The following is a 22,190-nucleotide window of genomic DNA, read 5'->3' as shown; positions in this document are numbered from 1 at the left end:
CATCCTGTATTAATATGGTGAGTTGTTTTCTCAGTTGTAGGGTACTGAAAGGGTGGATTTGTGGATGAGAAATTCAAATTGAACTTCATGTTCAGATCTGATAGTTACTTGATCCGTGCCGATCTGAATATTCATTGGCCTTTTCATGTGGAAGGAAAGGGGAGTATTCTGTCCGTGGGCGAATATTTCAAATCTCAGTGTGACTGGAAAAAATACTGAGACACAGCCAAGTCCATGTTAGGGTGGTGACTGTGGAGAAAGAGTTCATTTGTTTTTAGAAGTCTGAAAAATCATGGCATGTTTCCCAGGAACAATTAAGCCACAGCTTTGCTTTGTAGAAGGACAAGTCTTTAATTAACCATGCAACCAGAAAGACACAAGGATACCTGCACCATGGGAAACACTATGAAAATGGGATTGTTGTAAAGGAGTTCATTCTCGATCATGGACTGTAATCCATTGGCGTTGTCACGTCGGTTCCAGCGCCGTGGGGAAACACTGGAAATATGATGAATGCAGTGTAGGTTTCAGTTATTAAACTGTAAAAGGTGCAGAACAATTTAAAAGGATGTTGTCAGGGCTCAGGGGCCTGAGTTATAGGGAGAGGTTGGACAAGCGAGGTTTTTTTTTTGTTTAGAGCAGAGGAAACTGAGTGGGTACTGTTCTAGAAGTGTGTAAGACCATGAGAGGCATGGATAAGGTGAATGCATTCAGTCATTTTCCCAGGGAATCAAGGACTGGAGAGCATCAGTTGAAGGTTAGAGGGGAAAGAATAAAAGAGACGTTGAGGGGCAACTGTTTTACACAGAGGGTGGTATGTATATGGAATGAGCTGCCAGTGGAAGTGGTTGAGGCGGGTACATTAACAACAGGTAAAAGACATTTGGACAAATACATGGATAGGAAAGGGTCAGAAGCAGGTGGGCCAAGTGCAGGGAAATGGGGTTAGTGTGGATGGACATTCTGGTCGGCATGGGCCAGTTGGACCAAAGGGCCTGTCTCTGCTGTAGGACCCTGACTCCAAGTATATTTACTATTTCTCCGGCTATCTCTGGTAGCACCCTGGGATGTATTCCATCAGGGCAAAGAGACTTATCTACCTTTAGCTCCATTAGCTTGCCCAGCTCTAATGCTTTGGTGATAATCGTTGTTTCATGGTCCTCACCTTCCTCAGTCTCCTTATCAATTACTGGCATGTTCTTCGTATCCTCCACTGTGAAGACTGACTGCGGTGTACTCATTCCTAAACCCTGCTGGATAAGAATAACTTGGTACAGAACTCTGAGAGGTCTTCTTTGAGTCTTTATTGATGAGATATGGCAGTTACCTGGATAGTGTACATGCAGAACAACTCCAAGCAGCATCAGGTAACTCCCCATCTGTCCCATGTAAAGCTCCCATTCTTATACCTTTGTGGTTTGGGACTTTGAATAGAGAGTCTCTCTCAGTATTATCTCCATGGCAACGGTCAGTTAGAAAGTCTAGTTCAGTTTCGCACTTTGTGGTTAAAACATACACCCCTGCGGCTCCCTCAAGTATCTGACAGGCACTTCAGTTTCAGTGGGGCTGTCTATCAGGATTCTGATATGGAGGAGCCGGTGTTGGGGTGGGGTGGACAAACTTCTAAATCACACAACACCAGGTTATAGTCCAACAGGTTTATTTGGAAGTACAAGCTTTTGGAGTGTGCTGTGATTTGTAACTTGATCAGGATTATCTCTATGGTAACAGTTAAGTGCTTCAACAATTACAGAGGCCATATGTTCCCCACACAATAGGTTCCTCTCTAGCAGTGTAAACTGCTATTCCGGCCCTGGGGACAGTTACTCATCACTTTCCTCCCCCAATCCCATCTAGCTTTCTGTTGATCTTTAAAGTTTCTCTAATCTCCTAGTTTCTCCGTAGTCTTTGCCAATTTGTATGCCTTCTATTACAATTTGATAGACTCCCTTATTTCCTGAGCCACTCATGGCAGATTACTCCTTTTTCCTACAGTCCTTCCTTTTCACTGATATATACTTTTGCTGAGCACTTCGAAAAATTCCCCCGTTGTCCGTCAACTTTCCCACGGTAAAGTCTTTGCTTCCAGTCTACATTAGCCAACTCCTGCCTCATCCTATTGTAGTCTCCTTTGTTTAAGCACTCGATCTTGGATTGGATTTAATCTTCCAGCTTTCCAGCTGTGTTCTAAGTTCAACCAGATTTATCAGAAGTCTTTTACCAGATTACGAGGTGAGGCGAAGTTTCCTGGGTGTTTTGTGTTACATTGTCGTATTAAAGTATAGGATGGATGTTCACAACAGAGTATTCTGGACGGTGTGAATGTCCTCACAGTCTAAAACCATAAATCACTGTCTCCCCTCAGTTTAAAATTGCAAAATCATTATCTCCTACACACTTCCTCACTATCTAAGTTTGGAACGCTAATCCACCTGACTATCCTGCTTTTTCCAAAATCTCCTTTGGTGAAGGTGGTGAGTTTTGGATTCAGCTTTCCAGTTATTACCGTAAGAAGATGAGCACTGGGCACAGGAGAGGCAATGCAGCCCTTCGAACCAGCCCCACCATTTAATACGGTGATGATTGAGCTCACCTCGGTCTCAGCTGGGTTTTCCCGCCTGCTCTCTCTCACCCTTCATCTCATTGCAAATTCAACATCTGTATCTCTTCATTAAATCTGCTCATTGTCCTGGCATCCACCGCATTTTGAAGAGGGAATGCCACAAATTTGCAACACATTGAGACAAGTACATTCTTCTTCATGAGAATAGAATAGATTCCCTACAGTGCAGAAACAGGGTATTCATCCATCGAGTCCACACCAGCCTATGATGAGCATCCCATTCAGACCCACCCTGTCCCTGTAACCCTGCATTTCCCATGGCTAATGGCCTAACCGGCACATACATGGACACTGTGGGCAATTTAGCATAGGCAATACACCTAACCTATACATCTTTGGACTGTGGGAGGAAGCTCGAGCACCCTAGGAAACCCACGCAGACATGGTGAGAACGTGTAAACTCCACACAGTCGCATATGGCTGAAATAAAACCTGGGTCGCTGACGCTGTGTGGCAGCAGTGCTCACCACTCAGTTACCTTTCAGTCTCAATTGCCAGTTCCAGTCCATGAAGCAGCCAGTTACATGCCCCAGTGAATTGAATTCTAACAGCAGCATTGCCCTGGTAGGAGAGATTGAGGAGCTTGAAGCTGTCTTCTCTGAAGTATCTAAACATGAAACACTTCAAATGAACAAAATCGTCAAGAGCTCGACAGGATAGATACAAGAAGGATGTGCTCCTAGGCGGGTGATCAGCTCTCCAAAGGATCACCTCACTGAATGCCATTCTTCTCCCTTTACCCCATAAACATTCCAATAACACCAGCGAGTTCCAAACTAACCACAGCGATTGGATTGTTTTGTTTGTTCATGGGATCACGGCATCACTTGCTGGGGCAGCATTTGTCATCCATTCTAACTGCCCAGGAGATGGTTCAGATTGTTAACTCAGACAAAAAGACAGAAAGAAAGCTGCACATTTAGATCGCACCTTTGATGACCTGGGGCAATGAAACATGAATCAAATCCAATGATTTCAACCTCAAATCTCTGAAAATACAGACACAAAGCTTCCTACTTGTACCAGGCAGTCTCTCCAGCGTCCTTTATTTCTTGAGAAAAGAGGTTTAAGCTGTGTACCCGTTCCTGGTGATTGTAACCTCTGTGTCCTTGTACGATGTATGACTGAACCTTTATTTTCCTGTTCCCTGTGAGCGACATCAGCAGCAGAAACAGGTCCTGACCTGTGCGGGTTTCGGTTGGAGTATTTGTATTGACAAATTCATTCTCACCCTCACATACAGTGTGAAATTGCTGTAAAACAGAAGGAAAGGATTGAGTGAGAACCAACAGAAACACAAAGGCAGTGTGTGTACCTGAGCTGAATGAACCTGGCATGAGGAAAACGTGTCGATAATCACAACTAGTTAGAATCACAGAATCCCTGAGGCGCACAAAGAAACTATTCGGTCCATCGAGTCTGCAATGACCCTACCTCCATAACCCCACATTTTCCATGGTTAGCCCAACCCACCTAACCTACACACTACAGGCCGTGTTAGCATGGCCAATCCAGCAAACCTGCACATCTGTGGGAGGGTCACATATTATGTGCTCAGGATTGTGGATGAAGGCTCACAAACACTTGACTCTGACACAAATGCTCTTTTTTTTTCCAAAATAAAATCTGGGGGCAACTGCAACCGGAAAGATTTCTGATTATCTCATGAGGAAGAGAATTCAAAACTCATGCCATTGACCCAGGGGGCGCAGTGAAAGTTACAGAGGTCTGGGAACCATCAGAAATGTAACAGGTTGTGAGCAAGGTGGGGGTGAGACAAGGACAAAAGGACAGTCTGTCACTCGGGGGAAGACCGGAGAGATTAAGCAGCAGAAATGTAATCCCTCAAGGCCACGGGGAATGGAGTTAGGGCTGGGAAAGAAACAAGGAAGCAAGGTGAGCAGCTGCCAAAGAAATACATTGAAAAAACAGATCATAATCACATAGAGGGCAGAGTACACAGTCTGAAATTGTTGCTGTCATTGGTGAGTACAGAACGCTGTAAAACCTGGATCGTTCTATTACAGCCAACACATACAGGATGGACAAAGTGGCCTCAATCTGTGCTGTAACTTACTGACAAATTTACTTGAGTTTAATATTCTGGAGAAGTGTCAAATAAATCGCAATGATCCCATTCTGCAGACTTTAGTCCATAGCCCTGCATGTTCCAGCGTTTCAGTTACATCCATGTCCTTTTATTCTAATGTGATGCTGGCTACTGCCTTTACCAGCCCATCAGTGAGTTCCTGCCCCCCACCATCCACTCCCCTTCTTTCTGAGAATTAGTTTCAATCTAAAACCTCCAGTTTCTGACCTCTCTGTTATGAATAGCTCCTTCCTATTCACTCGATCTGGATTCCTCAGCATCTTATCACTTCAATTAAATCTCAGCTCATCCTCCTCTGAAAACTTCCCCAACTTATCCAACCTTTCCTCAGAGCAGACATTCTCCAATCATGGAAACATTCTGATCAATCTCCTCTGTACCCTCTCTGGTGAGAACACATCAACGTGGGGACTCGGAGTGAGTGCAGTACCTTAATCATGGATTAACTTGTGTTCCTGACATTTCCAGTGTCACCTCCGTGTTCTTGTGGTTGTCGCTGATACAAGAAGTGTCCTGGTTTTCCCACATGGAACTGGATGTGCACTCCATGGGGCTGGGATTCCCTACCATTTGTTAACTAATCCTAAATTAACTTCAGATTAAAACAAGATTATCAGTTACCCAACAATCAACTTCTTTCATTATTCTCAAGTTACTTTTTTAAAATTATTACTATCTAAACACAACAGGCTTTAATTTGCTGAACAAGTATTCAGGTATCTTCTCTGTTAGAATTACTTGAAGATTATTATCTTCAGCTACATTTGGTGAATTGAACACTGATTGTAAATATATGAATATCAAATGGATTTGAGTTTGATGATAATTAATTTAGTCTGACATTCGTGTTGATTAATATCAATATAAACAGCAATGAGGTTGATTCATACCTGCCCTCTGGGCAATTAGGGATGGGCAGGAAATGCTGCCGGGCCAGCGATACCCTCATCCTGTGAATGAATAAAGGAAAATAAAAGTCTCTACCCAGTGTGAATGTGTACATGTTCCACAATGCTGTGAACATTCCCAAAGCTAAGTTCTCTATACGCAAAATAACTTGAAGGACTGCCAATACCATTGTTCATTACTTGGTGTGAAAAGAGAAAAAAAAGTCCTTCAAGTTGTGTTTATGAGTAAATTCATTGGTGTCTCAGCAGAATGGCTGCCTGAGTGAATCCCTTACCCTCCTCTCCACCCCCCCTCCCCCCCCCTCCCCCCCCCCCCCCCCCCCCCCCCCCCACCCACACACACACACACACACACACACACACACACACACACACACAGCAGGTGAACAGCTTCTCCCCCGTCTGACTGGTTTGGCCCGTTTCCAGGTGGGAATGGGTAAAGAATTCCCTTCTGGCATTCCCCACATTTCCAGAGTCTGTCCCTAGTGTGGCTGCACTAGTGTTTTGATTTCAGATAAGTGCTGGCAGACTGTTATACACACCATTACGCCCCCAACCCCCCGCCCCCCCCCCCCCCCCCAGAACCCAGTATAAGGCAGTAAAACTTTATCTCCTGCTGAGGAAGGACAGCCTGTGTTAGACTGAGTAGGAACACTGAGCAGATTTACCTCAATGACAATTTAATCGGTGACCAGAGCAAGTTAAGCAAGTCCACATAAAATGCATTACAGCACAGAGAGAGGCCCATCAAATCCAAGCTGGCTCTCTGTAGCAGAATCCAATATTCTCATTCCCCATACGTCCCCCAAACTCTGCAATTTTATTTCCCTCAGATCTGATCTAATTGTTTTTATCAATCATTCATCTTCTCTGCTTGCACTACCATAATAGGCAGCATGTTCTGCATATTTCCAGCCAATACAGTCAGCAGAAACACTTGCTCATCTCCCGCTGTATCAAAACTTTACATCTGATCTTAATTCTTGTGCGATCACCTATTGAATACAGATATTTTTTGTCTGCTATATCTAGGTGTGTTATAATCTTATATAGCTTTATCAAAAATATATTCAACTTGTTTAATTCAAAGAAAATACAAATTTCTTCAAATCAATTCAGTGACTGCATTTTCTTCATCAGTGAACCACACCAGTAAGTCTGTACTCCACACTCTGAACATCACTCATATCATTCAATATTGATGTCTAATTTGTTCCACAAATCCAGACGAGACAAGTTTTCTGCACAACAGCAGTAGTTTTATTATTGGACAGCTGGTGGGAGTTTCAAAATGTCTCTAATGTAGCCGAGTGTCTACTTGCAGAGACTGTTCTTCATGAATCTCTGCCTTACCCACAGAGACAGTATATTTAATAGGAATTAGACAAAGACATATCAGTCACATGGGCGATTGTCATTACACAGTTTAAAGCAGGTAATTATGACCTTACAAAGCTTGATGAATGGCGATGTCCTGTGATAAAGTGTGAATGGATTACAGAAACTGATTATCGTATTGTTCATGATTATGTGTTGATGGGAAGAGATTAAGGCAGAAGGGTTCTTCCTTCAGTAAATGGGGGATTCACTTACCTATGCTAATATGGAGGGGAGGTAAGACAATGGGAGCGGGAGGCAGTTTAACAGGGTTGTGCCCAGGGCTCTCAGTCTTATCTGGAAAGGGCAAATTCCTCTGTCTGGGGTTACGGGGGAATCCACATGTGTGGCTGCAATGCGTTCTATTTTGAAGGTACAGTCCGCCTCCCCCTACTGAGGTGTTCTGTCTGTATTGTAAGAGTACAGGCCTCGTACTCTTACAATGCAGCAGTAAGGCTTTTGGCAGGAGAATGTTTAACCCTTGAGTCGCCAATGCATCCTGAAAGAAAGCAAAGTATGGAACTGGCCCCTCTGTGGTATTTTAAATTCCCCATTCTGACCAGGAATCTGGTGACCAGAATTGGATGCAATGATTGACTGTGACCTAACTAGAGATTTGTCAATGGTCAGCATCTATTCCATGAGTTTGTTATCATTCCCTCTATTAATGAAGCCCAGTATCCTATACGTTTACTCAAAACACTTTATGTTCTCTCTCCTTAAATGATTTGTACATATTGTCCCCCATCCTGCTGTCCTGCTCACTGTGTCTGTTCCAATCAAATATATATTCCCTTTCTACACTGCTTCTCTCAAAATGCATCAACTTACTATGTGTTCTAATGAAGAGACATATTCCACTCAAAATATTATCTCTTGCTCGACACATTCTACATGCCCCGGAAAACAGAACAGGACAGCACTGGGATAATCGGCCCACTATGTCTGTACGGATCATGATACCATTCCAAACTAATTCCATCTGCCTGTATATGGTCCATATCCCTGCCAACCCATGTCTGCTTATGTGTCTGCCCAAATGCCTCTTAAACATTGTGATTGTTTCTGCTTTTACCAACTCTCAGGCAAGTACATTCTAGTCACTGACCACCTCCTGGAGAAGAAACTTGCCCGACATAACTTCCTTTAAACCTGCACAGACATTGTTGGAAATGCTCAGCAGGTCATGCAGCATCTGTGAAGAAAAATCAGTTAATGTTTCGGGTCTGGTCACCCTTCCTCAGAAACGTTATCGCTGATTTCTCTTCACAGATGCTGGTAGACCTGCTGAACTTTTCACAAAAATGTTTTTGTTTCTGGTTTACAGCATCTGCAGTTGTTTTGGTTTTCATTTCCTTTAAACGTGCCCCCTCTCCCCTTAAACCTACGGCCTCTAGAATTTGTCGTTTCCACCTTGGAAAAAGAGTCAGATTATTCACTCTGTGCCTCTTGGTTCACCCCGCAGCCACTGACTTTCTAGTGACAACAACCCAAGATGTTCCAACCTCTCCCAATCCAGACAACATCCTGGTAAACCTGTTTTCAGCCTCTCCAAAGCCTCCACATCCTCCTTATGTGGTGATCAAAACGGCACACAATACCCCAAAGGTGGCCTGATTACAGTTTTATATTCACTCCCCTGACAGAAGAAGGCAAGCCTGCCATCCACCTCCTTCACCACTTTCAGGGAGCTGTGAACGTGCACCTGAAGATCCCTCTGTATATCAATGCTGCTCAGGGCCCTTCCGTTTAGTGTATACATTCCTCTTGCAATGTGCCTCCCAAAATGCATCACCACACATTTGTCCAAATCAGATCTATCTGTATTTTCTCCGTATAACCTTCTAACTGATCTTTCTTGCTGTGTTCTTTGACAACATTCTTCACTGTTCACAGCTTCATCAATTGTACCATCTACAAACTTGCTAATTCAGTTGTTTACATTTTCTTGCTAATCACTGATATATGTTGCAAACAACAGATGTCCCAGTTCTGATCCTTGTGGAACAGAGACACTGGCCACAGACCTCCAGCCAGCAACATGTCCCTGCACAACTGTTGCTGGGAGAAGTATCAAAGAGGAGCCTGAGTTTAGCAGTGCGGTGACCTTTATACAGCGCTCCTCATTTAAGCATGGTGGGAGAGCTCCCTCTCGAGAACTCTGTGGCTTCCCCAGCCAAGTACAGCTGGGTTTCCTTCATGCTTTCCGCTAATATTTTCACTCGACCTGATCTCCTGGGTTTGGAATGTTAGCTCGGATATTTCTGTGCTCCCTTTCCCAGTTTCTGATTCGCTGTCCCTCTGCAACTTCCCCTCTCAGCTCATGCAGTTGCTTTGCCAGTTCATTCAAGAATTGTTTGACCCTATCCTTGCCATTGGACATCTCGGGCACTCCCACTGCCACACCCTGTGGCACCTGCATAGTCCGTCTGGTCACTAATTCAAAGGGGGACTGCCTTGTTCCCTTTGCTGGGGTTGATGTTAATTTAATTAGGATGGTGGGGAGTACTCTAACCCATCTCTGCCTGTCTCTGGGAGGGCCTTAGTCAGACTAGCTTTCAGTGTCTGCTTCATTCCTTCTGCTGTCCCTGAGCTCTGGGGGTGGTATGGGAGATGGGGTTTCTGTTCAGTACCAAACAGGCCACAGAGCTGTTGAACTACGTTCCCTGTAACATGTGTCCCTTGGTCAAAATCTGCAGGGGAATGCTTCCACCCACTGCGTAAACCTGTTTATTAAGACCCAGCAGGATTTCCTTCCCTGGGATTGGGATGGGTGTCTGTGTCAAATCCATCTGTAATTGTTCCCATGGGCCCCTGGGTCCCTGCTGCTGCCTCCATTTTATCCTGATTGCTTTCCCTGGCTCACACTGTGAACACACTACACACCTTCGACAAAACCTTGCTTTATCTCTCCCTGTTCCAGGCCTCCCCCTGTAGTGGAGCATCTGATATTGCATTGTATCCTGCTAAATATGGGCTGACCCATGATATGGTTTTAATAATGTTTGCTTTATACAGTGTGGTGGCACTGCTGGATCATCCAGACTCTGTCTTGTCCTATTACTGCCCCACCTTTTTCCCATTCCTCTTTCTCCTGTTGTGGGACTGTTTCTGGGAATATCTTTAAACCTTCCTCTCTCACTTCTGCAGCTCCTGCCACTGCCATCTCCTCAAATTTCTGCACTGTTTCAGTCAGTATTTTACCTGCCTTATCCACATACTCACTGCCCTGTTGGTGTGGGGTTTCTACTTTCCTGTGAGCTCTAATATTTATTATTGTTGCTTCATTGGGAAAGTTAGCTGCTTCCACTAACTCTCTGACCGGTTCCTCATGCTCTATGTGGCCCCCAGACAAGGTGATGTACCCTCACCGAGCCCAGACCAACACATGGTCATGAACAATACCAAAGGCATGCTGACTGTCTGTGTATATGCTGACTCCCTGACCCCTGGCTAATGTCCGTGCTTCTGTCAGGGCTTGTGATGGTTCTGCCAATTCTGGCCTCCACAAAAGGCCTCCAATAATTAAACAATCTAAAGTTTGCCTTACCCCTTTGCGATGTGCAGATGGATAGTTTTAAAATCATGGTCTTTCGTTCCAATGGGATTATCCCCTCTGCCTTCCTGATTTGATCTCCCTGATATGATGTCCCAGGTACGCCTCTACTTACCTTCCCAGTTGCACTCTCTGTGGGTTAATTTTAAGCCCGGCCTGCCTGAACTGACACAATACTATGTTTAATATTTGGATATGTTCTTTCTCACCAACTGAGGTAATGAGGTGTTGGTAAGATTAAATAGACTAACTCCATCAGCCATACATCGGTGGGATATAATGGAATATTATGGGATCCCTGAGATAACTGGATCCAGGTGTACTGTTTTCCTTTGATAGTAAACACCAGCTTATTCTGCCATTATGGACCAGAACCCATTCACAATATCAAGGGCTGAGACTATATCCTGTTGCGATTTCAATCCATTAAATACAGTGGTGTGGTTTGCTACTGTAGGATACTCTTTAGAGGCGGATTTACTGAGGGAGGTATAATCAATAGTGAGGTGGGATGAGCCGTCTGGATTCAGTGAATTAGTCTGGGATACTGTCGGTCTGACTGTTCCCTGCTTCTCTCAATCTGTTACTGTCACAATTACTGCCTCCTCAGCCCCAGCTTTAATGGGATCCTGTGTGTGGGGGGAGTGAGAGGGCCCTCGATCTTTACAGGATCCACAGATAATAACGCACATTCCTGTTTGAGTTCCCCACACTGCTGTTTGGGTCCTAGCTATAACTCCCCAGATTCCCTGACTGTTCCAGTCTCCCTGCAATACAACTACTCTGAAGATGTCGCCTCTCCTTTGCTTCCTGTCTCAGGCCTGTCCAGGTTGTTCCCATATTACAGTTCAGGTCTCTACATCAATAGTTGCTCCGAACTGTTCTAAAATGGCAACTCCCAGAATGGTCCCTTCCTCAGTTTCACACTCCCATATCTGAGTATATTTTGCCATATCGGTGATCTGCATCGGGTTATTTTATCCAGCTTCCTCGATTCCCTCTCCAAATGCTCTCATTTTAGTAATTGAGAGGGTGGGGGCAAATCCATATCGGTAACTGATATAGCTGCTCCTGTATTAATATTTATTAATACAGCAAACACAGCATCAATAAATATTCATGGGCTCTGCATGTGCCTACGTGAGCACATGCCACACACAATGTGAACATCTATCTTCCTCTCTCTGCCTCCGTTCCTTGGCTATGTGCCCTTTCCTGCTTCCCTTGTAACATTGTGGGTCTGATTACCCTCCCTGTATTGAATCTATTCTTCTGTGTTTCTGCGTTTGCCTCAGCTCTCATGACCAATTCAGCATTTGGTTAGAATTATCTCCCACTGGGAGTCCCATGTTTATAATTACAGTTAAATGGGGTCCCATGTCATCTTTTAAACACATCAAACCTATTTCATCATCACACTTTGGGGTTTGGTAATCCCCCGTGTTCCTTACACACCTCAGGCTTCCTCTCTGTATGATTCTTGATATTACCCTTGGCTCCATGAGTCACCAAGGTTATTTTAGACCATTCAGCCTGTCCCCTCCCCAGTGTGTCCCTGCAATATCTGTAAATGCCTGGAGGCACTGGTCAGCTGTGCACTGGGGGGAACCGGCTCACACCCTCACCCTCTCATTGCAGGGACAGATTCTGCTGTACACGTCAGGGTATCTTGGCCTGAGAGATCTTGGCTGACATCATCATCGGTGAGACTGTGTACCTCAATTAACTAATCCATATTGTCTCAATAAGGCCCATTAATACCATTTCTCTATCAGGCTGGGTGGTCATTCACCAACACCTGTCATTCAGCCGGGGAAACGGTTCAGGTTTGGTTTCTGTCAGTTCCCTTTGTTGCTCCCTACTGTCGAGCCACGTTGAGCTTTGATGCCGAGCGGTGCCATGGACACGGCCTTCTGGGCCTTACAGGGCAGTGGGTCATCCCACCCATTGCTGTCCCTCTGTCCATACGTGGGCGCTTCATCATCTAACCCGTTCTACCCAGTGTCACCATCCTCACTGCCTTCTGAGGAGAGCGGGGCACTAGGTACATCCCCCACTGTGACTGCCAGCTGGCCCTTTGGCTTTAAGGCCTCACGTCTGAGAGGCACCACCTTCACTTGTTCCTGTTCCCCATAATAATGGAACACATTCTGTCCTTCCAGGAATAACACAGAACAAAATGTGAATTTGGTTTTACTTGAAATATTTATAACTTGACATTCACTTTACAGATCTATAGAGGTGAGGATTGTACTGTGATTATTTAAGTGAATTTAACATGATCATACAGTGAAAATAACTCTTAACGTCAACGACAATGAATGAACTGAATAATATGTGATCATTTGTACCAGTTCTTGCAATGAAAATTTGATTTTATTTTAATGCTTGTCACCCATTACACCATGGGCATTGTTATTAGGGAATAAAGTAATGGAAGGATATCAGAGAAAATAAATAAGACTTTAATTTTAGCTTCACTGCAATAATGAACCAAAACAATATTTGGAAATATGGTTAAACTACATAACAAAGTTTCCAGTGTCATTATTGAAGTGACAACTATTTCAGTTTGCAACTTGTTTTGCTCTAAGAATAATTGGAAATGAATTGTGATTATGAATTGACCATTTAAAATGTACTTTGAAGAGAATAATTAGATATATTTTTGGAGGAAATTAGGGAAGGAAATAAGTATGTCTACATTGGTATTAATAGTTTAAAATGTTTGGAAGTTGACTAGGATTATTTGATTGAGAGAGGCTGCATGATTATAAAGACTAATTCACCTTTTTCATTGCATTGTTGGTTTCACTAGAATCTGTTGTGGTCTAAGCTCTTGTTGTGTGCAATGGACTGTCACTAATAGCTTCATTAACCTGCGAGTCTCAGATCAGGTTTCCTTTGTCTGTAAGTCAGTCTGTAAGTGCGCGACACACCTGCTTTTCTGAGGGGAAACAGTGACTCTTTTCAAAGGAAATAAGTGGCAGTTCACACACCATCGGCAGGGAAGTGTTTTTCTGAAGAATTTCATTGTCTATCTATAAACCGATGGTACCTGTGTTTGTCAGTTTGTGGAGGATTCAGCCCCTTTGTGCTGAGCTGTTTTATACAAGCAGTTGTTTCATTATGTCTTTGCCAAGAATGTTGTTTACTTTCCCCTTTTACTGTGATTGTGCAGGTTAGAATATTCTGTGAATCAATAATGTTCAGTAACTGAACATTGAATAGTTTAGACTCTAACAGAGCAGTTGCCTTGTTTTCAGCTAATTATTCATTTTTTTTATTTCCTGGTTGTGTTGAATGTTACAGAAACAGGCTCTGAGCAATGTTTCCATTCACTTGTGTTGGAGTCACTGACAGCCACGTGGTCAGTCAGTTTCAGGCTGATGGATCAGTTTCTCTGTCCTATTAGATGGTGGTCACTTGCTCAGTTTCCGATGGCTCACCTCAGCGTCAGTCCGTCAGCTGCTGAAACCCTGTATCCAGCATTTGTTCCCTCTCACTGTGACTATTCCAATACAGTCCCAGCTTGTCTCCCACATTCAACCTCCATTACCTCATGATCACCTCAGATTCTACTGGCTGTGACCTTGCAGCAAGTTGTGTCAGACACCTACCTCAGTTTTAACCTGATCTACATTATGTTCAGAAAGATATTTTCAAAATTTGGTTCACTGCTTTTAAACCTACCCGGGCCTTCACCCTGTCCTCCCTGTGTAATTCCACACCTCCCTGGGGTATCTGCACTTATCCAATTCCAGCTGTGTGAGGGTTTCTTACTTTGTTCTCCTCCCTGTTGGTGTCTGTAGTTTCAATTGCCTTGAACCTAAACTTGGTCATTCTCTTCCCCCATTCCCTTCAACGCTCCTTAATTCTCCCTGTTTGATCAAGGTTTTGGTTTCCACACTTTGTAGCTCGGTAACAGTCCTGTAATTGCTGAACTGTTAATGCAGAGACACAGCGAATATTCTGGGGTCCCTCATTCGAATCCCACCACGACAGATGTGGAACTTGAATTTAATAATCATCTAGAATTATGAGTCTATTGATGAAATTATTCTCGATTGTCAGGAAAAACCCATCTGGATCACTGGTGCCCTTTACGGAAGGAAACTGCCATCCTGACCTGGTCTGGCCTACATGTGACTCCTGACCCACAGCAATGTGGTTGATTCTTACCTGCTCTCTGGGGAATAATGTTGCCCACAGCCAGTGGCACTTACATCCCAGTGAATGAATTTTAAACAAAGCTCTCAGTCCGGGGATCATGTGTGAGAGAAGCAGAAGGTGACCATTCGGCCCCTCGAGCCCAACCATTCAATAAGACCAGGCCTGATCTGTTAGTGATTTGTCTTCCATCTCCCCTCAACGTCCCTTCACAAGAATCTATCAACTTGTGTCTTAAAATACTCAGTGAGCCCACCTTCTGGGGCAGAGAGTTCCAAATTTGCACAGCCCTCTGATGGGAAACAAATATCATCATCGCTGTCCTGAAAGGGTGAACCCAATTTTAAAGCAGTTCCCTCTAGTTCAGGAATGACCCACAAGTGGAAACATCCTTTCCACATCCACCTTATCAAACCATTCAGGATGTTAGATACTTCAGTCATGTCACCCCTCACTCTCCCAAACTCTAACTGTAACAAACCTATCCTGTCCAACCGATCCACATTTTATTTCTGTCACGCCGGGTGTGAGGGGGGTTGAAATGTTATGTTATGTTTATTATGCAGTGAATGTGTTGCTTCACTGTGTGGGGTCCAAGAGTTAACATGAGCCATACTAGCTTTCCTGTCTCACTGTATTACATATATCTTACATCACTGTCGTGTTTCCATCCCTCCCTACCTCATCGAACTAAAAAGAATGACAAAGATCGAGAAAAGTTGTCAGAAAATTTGTTGTTGCATAAAAGGTATTTGGTCTGTTTGTACAGATTGCATTGTAATTGTAGTAACCAGTTAATTAAAAGTTACTGACAAAATATTTTAAGAGGATCTACTGTTGGTGATGGAAATGCTGCTGGTTCATATAAGAGAGGGCTGGGGTGAATACTGTACTTGGTTTTGATGAGAAAGTTGAGCAAGGTCAGATTCGTTTATCTTTGTCAATAAGGGGCAGAGATTGCAGCCAGGACAGTGTGGAGCTGGTTTTATCTTGTACACATTTTTAAAATATTTATTTGATGTGATGTGGGTGTCACTGGCTGGGCCCAGCATTTATTGCCCATCCCTAGTTGCCCTTGAGAAATTGGTGGTGAGCTGTCTTCTTGAGCCGCTGCAGCCTACCTGCTGTGGGTATACAGCACAATACCTTTGGGGTGGGAATTTCCAGGATTTTGACCCAGCGACAGTGAAGGAACAGCTATATATTTCCAATTTGGGGTGATTAGTACCTTATAGTGGAACTTGAAGATAGTTGCCTTTCCATCTAGCTGCTGCCCTTGTCCTTCTCGATGGACGTGGTCATGGGTTTAAAAGGTGCTGGTTAGTGAATTCCTGCAGTGCATCTTGTAGATAGTATACACTGCTGCTACGGAGCAACAGTGGTGGGGGTGGGGGGTGGATACTTATGGATGCTGTGTCATTCAAGCCGGCTGCTTTGTTCCAGATGGTATCAAGTTTCTTGAGTGTTGTGAGGGCAGCATTATCCAGGCAAGTGGGGAGTATTCCATCACACTCCTGAGTTGTGTCTGGTAGCTGTTGGACAGGATTTCAGGAGACAGCAGTTGAATTACTCTTGTAGCCACTGTGTTTATGTGGTGAGACCAATTCAGTTTCTGATCAATGATTATTCCCAGGATGTTGATAGTGGGTGTTCAGTGATGGCAACACCATCGAATGTCAAGGGATGGTGGTTAGATTATTTCTTATACGTGATGGTCATTGCCTGCATTTGTGTGGAATGTATGTTACTTGCCCCTGGTCAGCCCAAACCTGGATATTGTCCAGATCTTGTTGTACTTGGACTGTTTCAGTACCTGCGGAGGGAATTAATTATTAACGTTCAATAGCCATGAAATTATGCAAATTCCTTTTTCTATCAAATGTCATGGACTGTATCTTGTGGTCACTCTGATATTCACTTTGGTTATCTCCTTACTTTCTTCCTGATTCAGACACAAATGTTTGATCATCGATCAGGATAAAATTACAGAAATTTCTCCTTCTTCACGGTGCACTGATAGATTTTCAAAATCTAAGTGTTGCTAACATCTAATTATTGTTCCGTTCAGTCGGGGGTATATTTATGCTCAGTAAATGCAATAATGGCTCAGTACATGAAGTAATGTGAAGATATGGCGGGGTACAAACGCACAATGATTGTGAATATCAATTTTTATTTTAACCATATAAACACAGTTGAATTGTTTTAATTATATTTGACTTCAATGCTCACATTCATTGTATTTCTGATCACAATAAGAGTGAACTATTTCTTGTGACAAAATTATTTAAAATTCATGTCACTTTTTTATGGACGCAAAATCGAATCAACACCCGTTTGTTCTCTCCTTTACCCATCGCAGTCAAGTTTGAATTGTACTCTGCTAGCTTGGTACAGCACGGAAACAGGCCATTCAGGCAGCCCGGCCAGGTTCCCTAAACTAAACTAGCCCCATTTTCCTGTGTTTGTTCCATATCCTTCTGGACGTTTTCTATCCATGTAACTGTCCAAAAGTCTTTTAGATGTTATAATTGTACCAGCCAACGCCTTTCCTCTCACAGCTCATTCCGTGTGAGCCAAACACACTTTGTGAAAAAAGTTGCCCCTCAGATCCCTTTTAAATCTTTCCTCCTTACCTTAAATGTAATTTACACTGTAGAATCTTTATGACTGCAAAGTTATTAAAAGTTGAGAGGTACTTAGAAGCAGCATAATAACATTCATAGTTTAGTCAGTGAACGGAAGCAAATAAATTCAAGATATTGTGAACATTACAAGAACAACGGATACAAGTTGAGAAAATGTTGGATTGAAAAATAATTCAGTAGACACTTAGATATTTTCTAATCAACTCTGATGTGCTTTGACACATCTCTGTTGAAGTTTAGAATTGAATCCATACCTCCTGGTCTTTCAGTACAGACATTACCAGAGCCCTACATAATGTTCCTATGCAAGAAGGGCAGGACTATAATCACATACTTACGGTGGTTACTCACAGGGAAAACTGCTCAAATATTTATTGTGATAATCAGACTGGGTTGTATTCGACAATTCCAGTGTGTAATGGACTGATAAAAGGAATTAGTAATTCATAAAAATGTTGGAACGAAGCGACAATGATCTTAAACAAATATAAATCTCATGATAATCAAGTAATTAAATATGTTTGAAGCAGTCATTTATGTACTCAAAATTAAACTGCTTTGTAATGCTCATGACTTGGAAGTAAAGCATTAGTCATTCAATGTGACTATTAATCGAAAGATAATTTCCCTCATTTTCACAAAATTGTGATTTCTAAGAATTCAAGATTTATTGTAAAAGAATAGAGCAAACATTTGTTAATTCTGGTTTGTATACACAAGAAACACGTGAAATTAATACAATGTTTAACATGAAAAATACTTAGCTCTTATTGTAATAATTAGAAATATAGAAATGTTAGCATTGAAATGAAATACAATTAATACAAGGACGCAAAAAAACTGTGGATACTGGAAATCAGACACAAAAATAGCTGATAACAAATTTAAGAATGATGAGAAACCCTTACTGCAATGTAATTGTACAATATGTTGGAAAGAACTGAAATATTGATGTGAAAACTAGTTAGTCATCTCTTAATGGATAAGACTGATTAATGATCATTTAATTAAAATGAGAATTCAAATGAAAGAGAATGAGATAGTTACTATGAGTGTTGGGTGAGAAAACTTTGCTTGATTGCAGGTGTGTTGACCTGAAACGAGTGTAAATATTTCATCATGATACTGGCACTAAGAAATAATAGATTCAACTCTCATGATGGTGTGATAATTGAAATTACAATTAAAGAATAATTAATGTTGGAACTAAACACTTAAAACGATTCAATATTTTCACAGCAGTTTGTACTAGATATTCAATAAGATCAGTAAACTGAGAATTAAAATATTGGGTTAATTTCAAAACAAAAATCACACCTTCAGAGATTATTCATCAGAATAGTTTTGTCATTGAAAGAAACCTCATTTATTCAAGAATTCTGCATTTTCCTCATTTTCTGTCTTTTTCCCACAGGGATCTGCACTGGAACCCTTCTGTTTGCGGGACAAATATATGTAAGTGACATGGATTAAAATCTAATTTGGTGAGTTAATAAGTTTGCAGATGATACAAAGTTCAGTGCAGTTGTGGATAATGTAGAGGGTTGTCAAAGAATGAAACAGGAAAAAGATAAATTGCAGATATGGGCAGAGAAATTAAAGGCAAAGTTTAATCCATACAACTGTGAGGTGTTTCACTTTGGGAGCTCAAATATTAAGGAAAAGTAGGTAATGGCAGGACCCTGAACAGCTTTGTTGTTCAAAGAGATCTTGGCGTTCAAGACCATGGCTCCCTGAAAGTGACCATGCAAGTAGATAGGGTGGTCAGGAAGGCAAATGGCATGCTTGCCTTTATTGGTCAGGGAACTGATGACAAGAGTCAGGATGGCATGAAGCAACTTTATAAGACTTTGGTTAAGGCATACTTAAAGTATTGTATTCACTCCTATTCGCCACATTATAGGACGGGTATGGTGGCTTTGGAGAGGGTACAGAGGGCATTTACCAGGATGCTGCCTGGATTTGGAGACGTGAGAAAAACTCAGGTTGCTTTTTTGTGGAGTAGCGGAGGATGGAGGAAGAATTGATGCAAGTCTATTCAATCAGGAGATACGGAAATAGAGCTGACAGTCAAAATGGTTTTCCCAGAGTTGAAACGTCAAAAGTATGTGACATGCGTTTAAGGTTAGGGGAGACAGTTCAAGGGGCATGAGAGGGGCAATTTGTTTTTTACAAAGGGAGTGGTAGGTGTCTGGAATGAACTTCCAGGGTTGGTGGTAGAGGCAGATACATTAGGGCTTTTTAAATGTTCATTTAGATAATTTGGAAGGATATGGACCAAGGGTAGACCGAAGGGGTGAGTTTATTTTGCATTATGTTCAGCACAACGTTATGGGCCAAAGGGCCCATTCCTGTGTTGCACAGATCTTTGAGAGAAAACTCATGTCTAACACATATGACATTTAATCTAATCAATATTTAGTCACTGGTGTCAAAAATAGGAATAAAATAAATAGAGAATGAACTTGACTCTAATCTAAAGATATATTTTGTCATTTACACAGGTAATGCTTTGGTATTTTTTTCTGAATTATCAGCTTTGATGGAGATGTGTTGAAAATGTTTGCAGTTACTGATCTGCTGAACCAAAATGACCCCTTTTAAACTGATGGTTGGACTAGAAACCTTTTAGAAAACTTGAAAATATTCGGTAAGGTGAGATGCACATCATAATTTAATCCTATATTTCTTATTGACAATACTCCAATAAAACATTTTTTTTACGTCTATACCAAAAAGATTGATTTTCCATCCCATGCTCATTGGAAATATCTGAATGCCACTCATTTCAACAATCAAAGTAACCATAGCCTCATCGATTCAGAGATATCTAATGACATTTCACCAATAATTACTGTTTATTTCAGCACATTGTATGTTCAAACAGCAATGTGAGATTTCTCTTTTATATTCAGTTCACTGACAGCATATTAATAATTTAGTTATTGCTAATATCTAATAACTGATCAATCCAGTAAGGGATAGAAAAGTGGAATTATAGCTCTGTACATCAACTGATGGAAAGATATTGCAGTGTTCACTCTCCCAATTATTGTGAATATTGATGTATATTTTGATTTGATTTGATTACATTTTTCTTCAACGTGAAGGCTTATTGTATTTCTGATCTCAGCAAGGGTTAAATATTTTAAAGCTAAAAATATTCAAATTTGTGACTTTTTTTTGTAAACACGAGAAAAAAACTTACATGTGTTTGTTCTTCCCTTTATCAATCAGAGTACATTTTGAATTGTTGGAAGTTGTACATTTGTGGAAGGAAGGGGAGCTGCCTGCAGCTGCATAGTCACAGTGAATAATTTTCTTTTGGTGATTCCATCTGGTGCTAAGCATTCTAATTATCTTTTCATTATCAGAAAAATTGCTTTAAACATATTCAGCAGTTGTATTTTTCATGAATTTACAATAAGCGCATGATATATCTATTTATTTTTCCTTCAATTGTCACGATAGTAATTTTTACGTAAGAGCCTATATACTTAGTACCATCATTATTGTGAATTACCATTTCATTCTCAGTCCATTGCATAGAAACAGTCAAATTAATTCCCAGCCCAATTATCGGAGTGAACACTGGTTAGTTTTCATTTGAGTAATCACAATTAATTATAATCCCACCCTTCCTTGGTGGGAACATAATGAAAGGAACCTGTGGAGCTCCAGTAGAGTGTCTCCCACGAGACCAGGAAGTGTGCGTTGAGTTCCCATCTTCAACAGAGATGCACCAAAACAGCTTCGAATGGTGATTAGAAAATATCTAAGCAGAGTTTGAATTGCTTTTCAATCCAATTTTGGATTTGCTCTGTCTGTTGTTCATTCCAATAATCACAGAATCTGCAATTTATTATCTTCAGGTCATTAATAAATGTATGTATCACATTTCATTGTCTCTAAATTTTAGATTTGAGGACACTGTAGTTTTTCAAATTTAAAATATCACAATACTACTTCCACTTATCTCACTTTGTGTATGACGGCTTCAATGCATTTTGCTAAGCAATTCTACTAAACATAAAGATTTTGTTGACTTTAAATAGTATCTTTAGCACTCGCTTATCAATCTATTCCTAAATCAAAGAATCATAGAGTCATAGAATCCCTACAGTGTTGAAACAGGCTACTTGTCTCAACAAGTCCACACCGACCCTCAGAAGAGTAACCCACCCAGACACATTCCCTTGTTCTATTACTCAACATTTCCCCTGACTAATGCACCTAACCTACACATCCATAAACACTATTGGCCATTTAGCATGGCCAACTCACCTAACCTGTAGACTTGTATACTATGGCATTGTTATTGAAATCAATGCTCACACAAAACACTATTCATAAAGCCAGACAATGGTCTCATGATCATTTAATTACTGTTCAGTGGAATAATCTGAGTAACTGTCTTATTGTTCCTGAGATCAATCACCACAGTAAGCATCTGATTATCATTCCCTCCAGGAAATACAATGAGTGTCTTCTGAAATTTCTGTTCTGTAATTACCCAAGATACGTATTGCTCACAGCAGTGTTTATTCTTCATTACGAGTGGCCAAGGATTCTAACAGCCATTGATCTTGATCTTATTGCTACAGAATGCAGTAACCACAGTAAACGTTTCATTATAATTCTTGCCAATAAATACAAGAGCTATCCTCTTACTTTTCAGCCCAGCAATTACATATGATTGTCAATGCTACTATATTAATACATATTTGTTCAGGCCAATCCAAAGACAAAATGACCAATAATATCCCTTGCAAAATTCTTTGTAAATATCTGATTTTTG

At 41.6% G+C, this 22,190-nt stretch overlaps 1 long non-coding RNA gene across 1 annotated transcript in view; it reads left to right on the top strand.

Annotated features, from left to right (window-relative positions):
* The window catches only part of LOC132809481 (uncharacterized), a 37,594-nt gene extending 16,348 nt beyond the window's left edge, over nt 1-21,246 (top strand). The window contains exons 3-5 of the long non-coding RNA XR_009642350.1: nt 18,807-18,876; nt 19,897-20,047; nt 20,630-21,246. This is a non-coding gene — a long non-coding RNA (uncharacterized LOC132809481). The remainder of the gene's footprint in view (nt 1-18,806; nt 18,877-19,896; nt 20,048-20,629) is intronic.
* The last annotated feature ends 944 nt before the right edge of the window (nt 21,247-22,190 follow it).

Source organism: Hemiscyllium ocellatum, unplaced genomic scaffold, assembly GCF_020745735.1.
Source record: "Hemiscyllium ocellatum isolate sHemOce1 unplaced genomic scaffold, sHemOce1.pat.X.cur. scaffold_127_pat_ctg1, whole genome shotgun sequence".
In the NCBI taxonomy this organism is placed as follows: domain Eukaryota; kingdom Metazoa; phylum Chordata; class Chondrichthyes; order Orectolobiformes; family Hemiscylliidae; genus Hemiscyllium; species Hemiscyllium ocellatum.
This window is presented reverse-complemented; position numbering and strand designations above follow the sequence as displayed.